Consider the following 10,580-nt stretch of genomic DNA (forward strand, 5'->3'; position numbering starts at 1 on the left):
TGGATTGCAAAATGTTTTATCGTAGAGATTTCATTCCGAGAAAGAAAATGCTATCCAAAGGTGTTTTCTTCTTCTCTCTTACTCGCAAGCAAATGGCTACGTTACAATACCAATTTATAATCAAGTTAGAACTACTTGCTACTATTGATTCTATTTTTTAATTTTTTAATTTCTAACGTCACAAACGCAATGGTGATAAATGTCGACTTAACAATTCATCAGCGACACAAGAAATTTATCACGCAGTTTGATCGCTGCTATTTTAATGGTATTGAGTCCACGTTATAAGAATAGAGATACGATAGTCGCCCCAACTGATGTACGTCGCCTCATTAAACCCTACAAACACCCGTTCTGAACTCACGCCGAAGCCGTAACGCGATTACTCAGTTTCGTTCGTTTCACCGTCTCCTCATCGGACAGATCTCCTCCCGTTGAAGAAGACAACGCGGCTAAAGACATGGAAGAAGAAGGGACGCATCTGCGATTCGCTTGAGAATTTAACTTCATTTGAGTTGGAAAGACGATTAAATACCGTTTTGTCTGATTATCTACCAGGTTTTCCTAGATTCGAAATTCGTTAATCTCCTTTTACACGATAATCGTTTTCCTAATTAATGTAAGAATAACTGACAGTTATACAGAAGTTGTTTCTAAAACTTAAACTTAAGCGATTTTAAAAGAGACCTTTAAAAGGTACTTGGAGGTGATGATTCCTCTTAATTACAAAACAATAAAATCTATTACTGAGATATCTTCATATTTGAATATTGAAGGCATTAATTAAATATTAGAGTGTTACATAAAACAGCGCTCTGTTAAGAGTACATTTACATCCAAATATATTGAAAATATCGAGAGAACGCATATTTTATCATTGCTTTCAACCCTAAGATGCAATTCAAGAGTTAAATCAAGCTTCAGCGATTATTCTCGGAACTAGCTGTGAGACGCGTCACGGTCTATATAAATTTTATCCGAACGTCAACACAGTATCCCATCTTTAGAGCGATCCACCCAGACGGCGGATAATCCGGCTTTGCGCGATCGGTTCGTAGCTGAAACGATTTGGATACCGGACGTGAAAACCGCATTCCGATAATAACTAGCTGCTTATCAAGCATCTAAGACGATTTCGGGATCCTGCATCCACCAAAGATCTGGACCGAAATCGAAGATCCGCCCAAATTTAGTTTGGCCCAATCTTATCTCGGTGGGCGCTCGATTCTGCTCTTATCCATTGACTTCTATCGAAACTGCTGTTCGGAGAAGGGGGATTGTTTGCTTGTAAGATTATACACGCGATTCATTTATTATTCAGATTTGCTATAAGATAGCATTAGAGGAATTAAGATCATGGGATGTATAAATGCAAGCAGCTTGCGATAAGAGATCAATACTGCTGATAACCGGAGCGTCTTCGAAGTACTTGCATTGTAGATAACCGATACATATACACAATAATCGATTGCTATTGGCTCGAGCGTCGACTGTCAACTACCATACTTGGCCGCTTTGTGCGTACGTGTCGCCTTGAAATCTCCCCGTCTTTTCTCTTAAACTGCCCTCGAAACCTTTGACTTGAAACTCTTACGTGAAGAGCAAAAAAATATCGATACAAACGGAACGCTTTGCTGACTCCGGGCGAAAAATGTTTAAAAAAAAATAGAAAGCGTGCACGTAAATACATGGGTCTGATGTATTACATGTAAAAGTAAAATAGAAATTCCTATACTCCGGAAAATGTTAAGAATGCAACTTTGTTACAAACGCGTATCAATGCACGTTTGTCCGACTTTTTCCACAAACCTAAAAGGTTCTTGAGATATATTTTTTATCATCAAATTCTTATTGCTGAGATAAAATCTACAGATATCGAAGGGGACGTATTTTAGAAGAATCTCGATGAAATGCAGAAAGTTTCGGGGCAATTAATCGTTAAAACGTACGCTCGTTTTCGCCGGAGAAAGGATTCGCAGAAAAATAATTGGCGAATTTTCACACGCCTCGTGAATTTCGTTTAATTAATTGCTACACCACTGTCATCCTCTTTCATATCCCACTGCGACACACTCTTCCCCCCGTCAGCCAACCAGACTGAAAATAATCGGATGACAGCCGCGTCTACGTTTGTCTTTCGTCGATTAATTAATATTTCAACCAACATCAGCTCGGATCCTCATTCAGTAACGTGGTACGACCAGCTGAAGCAACATCAAAGCCGGATTCACCCTATCACACTCGAACTCAATTTCATTAACCGTAAGCATCTCGTTTCTCCCGCAATCTGTATGAGATATTCGCGCTGGTGTATATCATTTCAAAAATATTAGCGAGGAGTTATTCGACGCAGTTGCCGTAAATGTACCGCATGATAATTACAGATCTTTCGTACATCTTCAACCTTACAAGTGTAATTACAATTCATGCTTTATGGACATGTAAATAAATGATATCAAGCATAAATAATAAAGCTCTATAGTTGCTTTACATAATTGTCACTGACTATGAAATTGGATCAACACGTGCTGATGTTAACAAAAATAAATAATCTTGCAAATGACAAGCGCCAGGAATATATATTATATTTGTACATCATCGCGTCGGCGCATAAATATGTGAAATACGCAAAATATACCGTCCATTCCGGCTATACTTAACAGTCGTGAATAGATTTCACGTCGTTTCAGCAACGTCGTTTTATTATGCGAGGCCCATTGAAAAAGACATATCATATATATATAAAACTCAAGTGGGGATAAATTATATTTTATTCCCCTCTCCCTCCGGGAGGAACGAGTTTCCGTCGTTATAAAAAAGAAGTCGAGAAATTGCACAGTGATTCGCTTATTTGCCAAGAATGACGACAAAATCCGCACGCATGGGCGCGTTTTAGGGGCATTCGGGGCAGGGACGTATCCAGCAGCGCGTAGGAAAAGGCCGTGGATGCTGAGGAGCTGCATACACGAATATTTACGTACATAGAGGCAGTCGTGTATACTCGCGCCATACTTTCGCCAAATATAAAAAGAGATTGCATGGCTGATTTATGTAAATACCTTTGGCCCGCGAATAAACGAGTTCTTGCCGAACCGAAGAGCTGAAAGCGGAGGGATAGGAATCTTTTTCGGGAGAGAGCCTGGGCAGGGCGGCCGAAGAGGGTTGGCAAAGGCTTACGGTGGAAGGTGTGGGACGCGGGCGCGTTCGGGGAGTAAATATTTTTCGACGCCGTCACTCGCGGGGATTCGCGAGAGAGTTTATCGTATTTCGCGCCCAGCTGCCTCGCGAGAGCCCGGGAAGAAGCTCGCCGAGGCGAGAGGCACGACGGATGGATGGAGGCGCGGACGGGAGGCGGGAGACCGGGTTGGTTCCGCGTAGCCAGGGTGCACGCTCATCCGGACAAGCGTATTTCGCCGTCGGGAGTCACGACCTACTCAATTTGCGAGTCGACTGCTTGCTTATATGCATACCACCGCATGCTGGCGAAGTTTAAATAATCTCGAGCGCGATGTAACGCGAATATTTAGAGCGAGATAAGTGCGCTCGTCACGATTCTGAATTGATAAGGAAGAAATGATAATTTGACACGTTACTTCGACATCCTTTGCAGCTCTGACAAGAATTACGAGCAAGTTGTTACACGTGCGCGCTCGTGCGGCGAAAATATTCTGAAAAGATCGCTTTAAGGCGGTCTCTTTTTAAGTGGATAAATTTAAAGATTATTTAGCACAATATATAAAAGATATTTCTTTCATTATACATCTTAAATTTTGCTTTCACACGTGCATATTTCAATTTTGAAAAGTTATTGTAATGCAGAAGCAAATTCATATAAATATAAATTGCCTAAACAAGTAACGTAAAAAAAACTCCTGCACAGTTGGAAAATTTGTGTTTTCTTGTTAAAAGAAATGCCCGTTAAAATTTTTGTGTTAAATGGTTAACACATTCATGTGTTAATTTAACAGATTGCTCTTATGTTAATTGACCTTAAATGTAAAATTATTAAAATAACTGAAAAGAAATGTTAAAACAACACAATGTGTACTTATTTTGTAATCTAAACACAATACATATGTTCTATATTATTAGTAACAAGATTTATCTGTTAAAATTTACAGAATGAAATGTTGATTTTATTCTATATAACATAAGAGCGTGATCTCGGACCATTTGGCTTATTACATCTGGGCCTGGATAGATCAGTTGGAAGAGCACTCGCCTGGCAAGCTGAAGGTCCTAGGTTCGAATCCTAGCCCGTTACTTTTCTCGCCGAAAAATAAGTGGCGTGTCTTATTGTTAGTGCCTACCTCCTCGAAGATACATTCCTATTTATTATGAAATGTGAAAATTACATTTTTTAAATTCATTTTGTCATTAAAAATATGTTAAGTTTACACAAAATTTATGTTAAATGATTTTGAGATTGGCATTTACTTTGTGTTAAAATATTAACAGACTATTAGTGTGATCCTTTAACATATCCATATTATGTTAAATTAACACAAAAATTTGTGTGGACCGTTTGGGACATGTGATATCTGTTAAATTTAACACAAATTTTTCAACTGTGTGCACTTGGAAATCGGACTACCGTTTCGCGCAAACCTACAATACCAGATTACGTTAATTAAACGATTAATGAAAACCCACTTGCTCTCTATTACGAGGGGAAGCATTACGATGGCGCAGTCACCGCGGCTGCAGTTGTACCTCAACGTTTCCACGTCTCACGGAGAGACATAACGAAAACATCCGTCGCGCAAAGCCAACATCCTCGACGTCGCGACGTCGCTCTATTTCGTACGATCGGAATACAATTGATTAAGCAGTTTGCATCTGCGGCGGGAAGGGCAAGGCGAGAGGGCACGCGGTGTGTGTGCGGGGGCGCGTCTTTACGCGTTCGCAGTAATTAACACGGGTATACCTCGGGCGAGACGAAAGCATCGACGGTCGTTCCGCGCCGATTGCGCGCGCGTCTGCGCGTGAAGCGCCCGTATGCGTTTCGTTAACATAATGCATCGAGCAGACGTCTCTTTGATGCGAGGAATGTGTTCTTAAGTGACGAACCGCGCGCCCCGGATACGAGCAAATATCATCCGTAGGCGGTAACTGGCTCGCGGCATCGTTTTGCGCAATCTCGCGTCTCGGCTGCGTACGGAGATCCCGGCGCGTACCGGCGCGCGCGATTACGCAAGTCGGCCAAGTCGTTGGTACACGCGCAATTACGCGTCGCCGCGGGCCGGTTTTCCGCTTGACGCAAAGTAGACTTTCCCCCCCGATATTAACGCGGCTGTAACGAAGGTACGAGGCGGACGAGCGACGCCGCGCTGACCCGCACAATTCGCCCGAACGCGCGCGTTCGATGCCGAAACCGCGGCTAATAACGCTTGCGCGGCTGAAAATCGTTTGATGTCACGCACGGTCGCGCCCGAGCGAGTTGAATGTAACGCGATCATGGCAAATTTACGGGCACGTTGTAACACACGGCGGTCCCGAAAGGACGTACGCGAAAGAATATCCCCTGTCGTCGGCGTAGACGCGCGGCGCGCGGCCAACGAAACGATTTCCGCCGCCGTAATTCGTGTGTACACGAGGAGATTATGTATCACGTTGCCGGCGATATTTTAATTCGCAATCGGAAACCGTCTGCGCGATATTTGCATCACGTTATTACGAGACGCGTGCAATTTGATTATGGCACATGCCACAGTATTGCGAGCAGCTGTCTATGTAAGGACGACGCCATTTGACGTTCCCGATGTATACATACGGCACCGAATATATTCCGCGGCGCTATTACAGCGCTGAAATTACATTATCACCAGGACTACCTGCATATATGCTTACCGACATTCGATGCTCGTCGACTGTTTGCTAATCGATTTCGCCGCGAATTCGCGGGGCGAATCAATCGAGTGTCGTGTGTATCGGATACACATCGCAATGTTGTCCCGCCGCGTACGAGTACAACTTCCACTTTCTCGGATGGCACGTCAAGTTTTCTATGTACGCAAACTTTTGTCCCAAACTTCTCTCGCGTAAGCGAGAGATTTATAAATTGGAAGAAATCGCCCGAGCGCACCGATTCGTTGATTCATTGAGAAGATAACTTGTAGACGTAACGTTATTTAACAGCTAATAAATTATGGAAAAGGGTACAATTACGCTCAAATAATTCCTCTTAAACAGCGCCAGTTAACTCGGGGAAAAGGTACACGGAAAAAAAAGATTTGCTATGACAATCAAAAACCCTGCTAGTCTAGCAAATTTACCGCCGTAATATACGGACAGCCAGTTTGCTATGTTGCAGTAATCAAATCGCAAAGCTGCATAGGATTAGTAATTATATCTAATAAAATTTCATGTTACAGCACGGTAGATTTGTTAGTAGAGCAAAGATGATTCTTTACTACAACCAATGGAAAAAATAGCTTGGTACATGTAACTAATTTTTGTGCTGTTACATAAAAGAAAATTAGGTGCATTAATAAATCCTATTATAGCAAAATTATTAGTTACGCCAACAATTAAAATTAGGTAAAGTAATGCTCATTAAAACATTTACTCTACAATTATTATTGTGGCGATCGCAATATGCGATACTTGCCCTGGCTTCCACGCCTCCCTTTATACCCTACGAGACTGAATTTTGATTCCGAGTTATGGCCGACACCATGCGCGGCCTAGCGGCGGTCGGCGAACTACTCAGAGGCTGGCGCTAGCTACGTCTCGCACCTAGCGAAAATGATTTGTTGCAGTAACTAAGATTATTTCAGCAAAAATCGATTTGTTTTATGAATAAAGTAACGATTGCTCTTACAAACGACTTCTTTGCTGCATTAGCAAATTTACTTCTTTAAAACGTTTAATTTTGTTCAGCAAACTATAGATTTGCTGAATCAACTAAATCAGTTTTTTCCGTGTACATACTTTGCAATAGTCTCTCTCTCTCTCTCTCCCCCCTCTCTCTCCCCCCCTCTCTCTCTCTCTCTCTCTCTGAGAAAGAGAGAAAGAAAGTCAACTTTATTCGACCCTACATCCTCCGTCCTCCCTCATTGCCGCAGCAACGTCCGGCAGCTTGTCGTTAGTCTTTTGGTCAGCCATTATCGTGCTTTAACGCTCGCTCTTGCGCAATATTTCCTTTCAATGTCGCAGCGCGATCCTGGCCATGGAATAATTAGATCAGTCTTACGCCCGGAGCAGAACGGAAGAAGTCAATATTGCGAGCGGAGTGAAATGAGAAGGGGCCAGGAGAACGGGAGAGAGAGAGGAAGAATTATCTCTCTTGTGCCGCGTGAAAAAGACTTAATCACATTTCAGCGCAGCGGAGTCCTCCTTTTTTCACGTCCACCTTTTCCATTAACTAATAACGGCCCAGCGCGCGGGTGGATGGTCCCGGAAAATAATTTGCGAAGTATTATAAAAATATCACAGCCCCCCTCTCTCTCTCTCTCTCTCTCCCTCTCTCTCTTTCCTTGGGCGACGGTGACGCAAAGTTTCGATGAAAGACGCGCACAAAGTTATGATTGGAAATTAACGTTGCTCTAATTACAGAGAATCTCTTGAATGTCGCTCCAGACGACGTCGTTTAATTGATCAAAGTTCGACGCTAACGCACGGAAGCTTTCACGATTCCAGATAACCATGTTTGAGAAAATGCCCGCTAAATTTTGTAACAGCACGTAAGAAGCGTAACGCACAGTAAAGCGAGATGATAACTTACAAACAAGCAGCATGGCAAATGCGTCTATTAATTAAGAGAAATAGGCAACGGTAGGAACAAACATCGCGCTTTAAACAGTACATAAAACATCTGCGGGAAGAGGCACGACGAGGACTTTAATATCCTATTTCCAAGCGGGTAATGTCGCTTCCACAAATGGAGCGTTGGTTGTGTTATCTCGCGGAGGATTGCGGATGCTTTGAAAAATCGGAGTATCCTCAGCAGGAAAATCGCTTCGCCAAACTGCCGCGGCAAGCCACAAATCGTGGAAGATACCGAGCCAGACTCTTCTGCCTGCCGGCACACACCGTTGAGAAGGATACGAAAGTTTCTTCCGCAAAGAAAGTTTTGAATATTCAATACTCGTACCCCTCCTCCTCGCCGGCGAGCGAGATCGCGGAGCGAGACGGACGGTTGCGGGTGCACGGAGAGCAATTTCATTTCTCCTATTTCCTTCTTCCCTGCGTGTTATTCGTAGAGAGCGTTTGTAGATGTAGCCTACGGGGGGAGGGGCAGTTGGAAAGGGGAAAGGAAGAGAGGGTGATCGCACGGTATTTTCTATTGGCGATGCGTCTGGCATTCTGCACGAACCCATCCTATTCCGCCGCCTTCATCGCGATCACGCGGAGACAGTTCTCGGGCCTCTACAAATTCTCCCGCGAGAGATGTCGAGGAGGCACCCAGGAGGGTTAGATGTTTTCGATGAATCGATTCGAGGGCACTTCCGCTATGCAAACTCCCTTTCCGCCGGCAAACGCTACGCCTGGTGCACATTCCGCCCCTTGGACTATTTCTCTGGCAACCAACCCCCTGCAGGCTTGGCCTCGTTCCCTCTTCCCCTCGATCTGCCGCCGCCGCCACCGCCGCCGCCACCCCCGGAGTTAAGGCTGCACTCTTGCGAGTCCTTCGTCCGGCAGTCACTGGACGCCCTGCATCGCCCGTCGAACGAGGAGGAAGTTCCGGTAACGAGGTTGATTCCGGACTGCGACGGTATTCCCTGGGCGCATGATCTCGTGGAATCTTGTTTAGAAAGTGTGCGATCGAATGGAAACTCTTTCACTAGCATCACTGGCATATGCCACCATGGAAAGAAATGTCGCGCGATGAAAACATAGTCGAATGGACGCGAATTCTACGCGAATCACGCGCGTATCAAAGTTTGCTCGAGACGTCGGCTGCGTATATCTTGAATAACGTTGCGACAAAGATTCTTCTTAACTTCACAAAAGTGTTTTTCTTCACCATCGCCCTAAAATATTCTTTAAACTTATTTATTTCCTTTCGACATGCCAGTTTTATTGAACTGAATTTGTTGAAATAACAACTCATTACAAATTCTGATGTTTATTACAAACAAGTAGTTTTGAGGACTGTCCCCGCAAGAGAGAGAGAGAGAGAGAGCAAGTACACTGCTAGTATGGTATTTCAAAAATAAAAATGATTAAGTACATATTCCAGGGGGAAGAAAAAGCAATAAAATATCCGGGATATTTTTCTTTTGTAAATGTGTACTTTATGAAAATAATGACATGGATTTTTATTCATGTAGTAAAAAGTTGATATAATTTCTTATCCAAGTATGTTTAAATCTATTTAATGTCTCCCTTTGCAATTGGACGAAAAAACACGTGCCATTCAGTACAGCAATAAATATTTTATCGCGCATAACTTTTTGAATATCACGAATTTCTCGAAATAGGGATTAAAATTAATAATTGCGCACTACAATTTTCCAATTAAAGTACTACTGCGCGTTAAAATTCTTTACTTAATAAATTTCTCTCTAATTTCCTTTAGCCGGTGCCCCCATTGACGGCTTCAAAGATGCGATAATAACTTAAGATCTTCAGAGGGTGTACCATATATACATTATCGATATTGATGGTAGCATCGTGTTTGCAAGGATTAACTTTGGTGTAACCATGTAGTAGCCTTCCTGGTGTAACGTCGCACACCAGCGGTTTTCCTCGAGTTCGCGAGGAGAGAAACATAGGCGGTTAACTTCGGTTTGAATTAATAAACGAGGCTTGGCTTCTAATACTGAGCTTAACTCAGTTTAGTTTGCCGATCGAGGTCTCCTGCACCGAATTCTAATCCGATTGTGCAGATCATGTGCAATATGGGATGGCAATATAAGCGCGCTATAACGTGTTTGAGTAAATTTACATCCGATACATATGGCTTTTTAACGAAAATATAACTAAACAGAGGATAAAGACAAATACACGTTTAGCAGGAACTATCTTTTGAAACAGTGGCGCTGAAAAAACTTGCAGATTTTTCCATTACTTCTACAACGAAGAAGAGAATCTGAATGTTCCATCTGCAAATTATTGACATTTTCTCTAGTGTACTATGCAAGTATTACGTAACAGTACGTAAGTTAAACTGGTGTAAGGTAATTCACATAAACCGTGTGTAGCTAAATGAATTATAGATTACCTCCCTTGGGAAAATTTACTTTAAATGAAATTAAAGCTTTTAAAAGTAATCTTTCAAATCTAAGTTTACTCGAAGAAGTTAAAAGTTTACTTAAGAAATTTCTGGAGTCACTTTGGACACTCGAAGTAATTTTTTTAGATAGCCAAGCCTGTCGAAGTTCCCGCTAGAGGACCGCGCGGCAGAGCACTTTCTCGTAAGAAGAAAACCGCACGCGGTATTATAAATTATGTCACAGACTTTTCACAACTCTCAAAGTTTTCTTTAAAATTCTTAAAGTAAGTTTTAAGTTTACCTTAAATAGACGTTTAAAGTTACCAAATTTACTTTCCATGTTTCTTATTTTCCTAAGGTAAAATTTCAAGGTTTTCCAAGGTATATTTTCCCAAGGGCTAACAAGATAAAAAGGAATTAA

This window comes from Vollenhovia emeryi, unplaced genomic scaffold, assembly GCF_000949405.1.
Source record: "Vollenhovia emeryi isolate VEMERY1.0 unplaced genomic scaffold, V.emery_V1.0 DF939163.1, whole genome shotgun sequence".
Taxonomy (NCBI): domain Eukaryota; kingdom Metazoa; phylum Arthropoda; class Insecta; order Hymenoptera; family Formicidae; genus Vollenhovia; species Vollenhovia emeryi.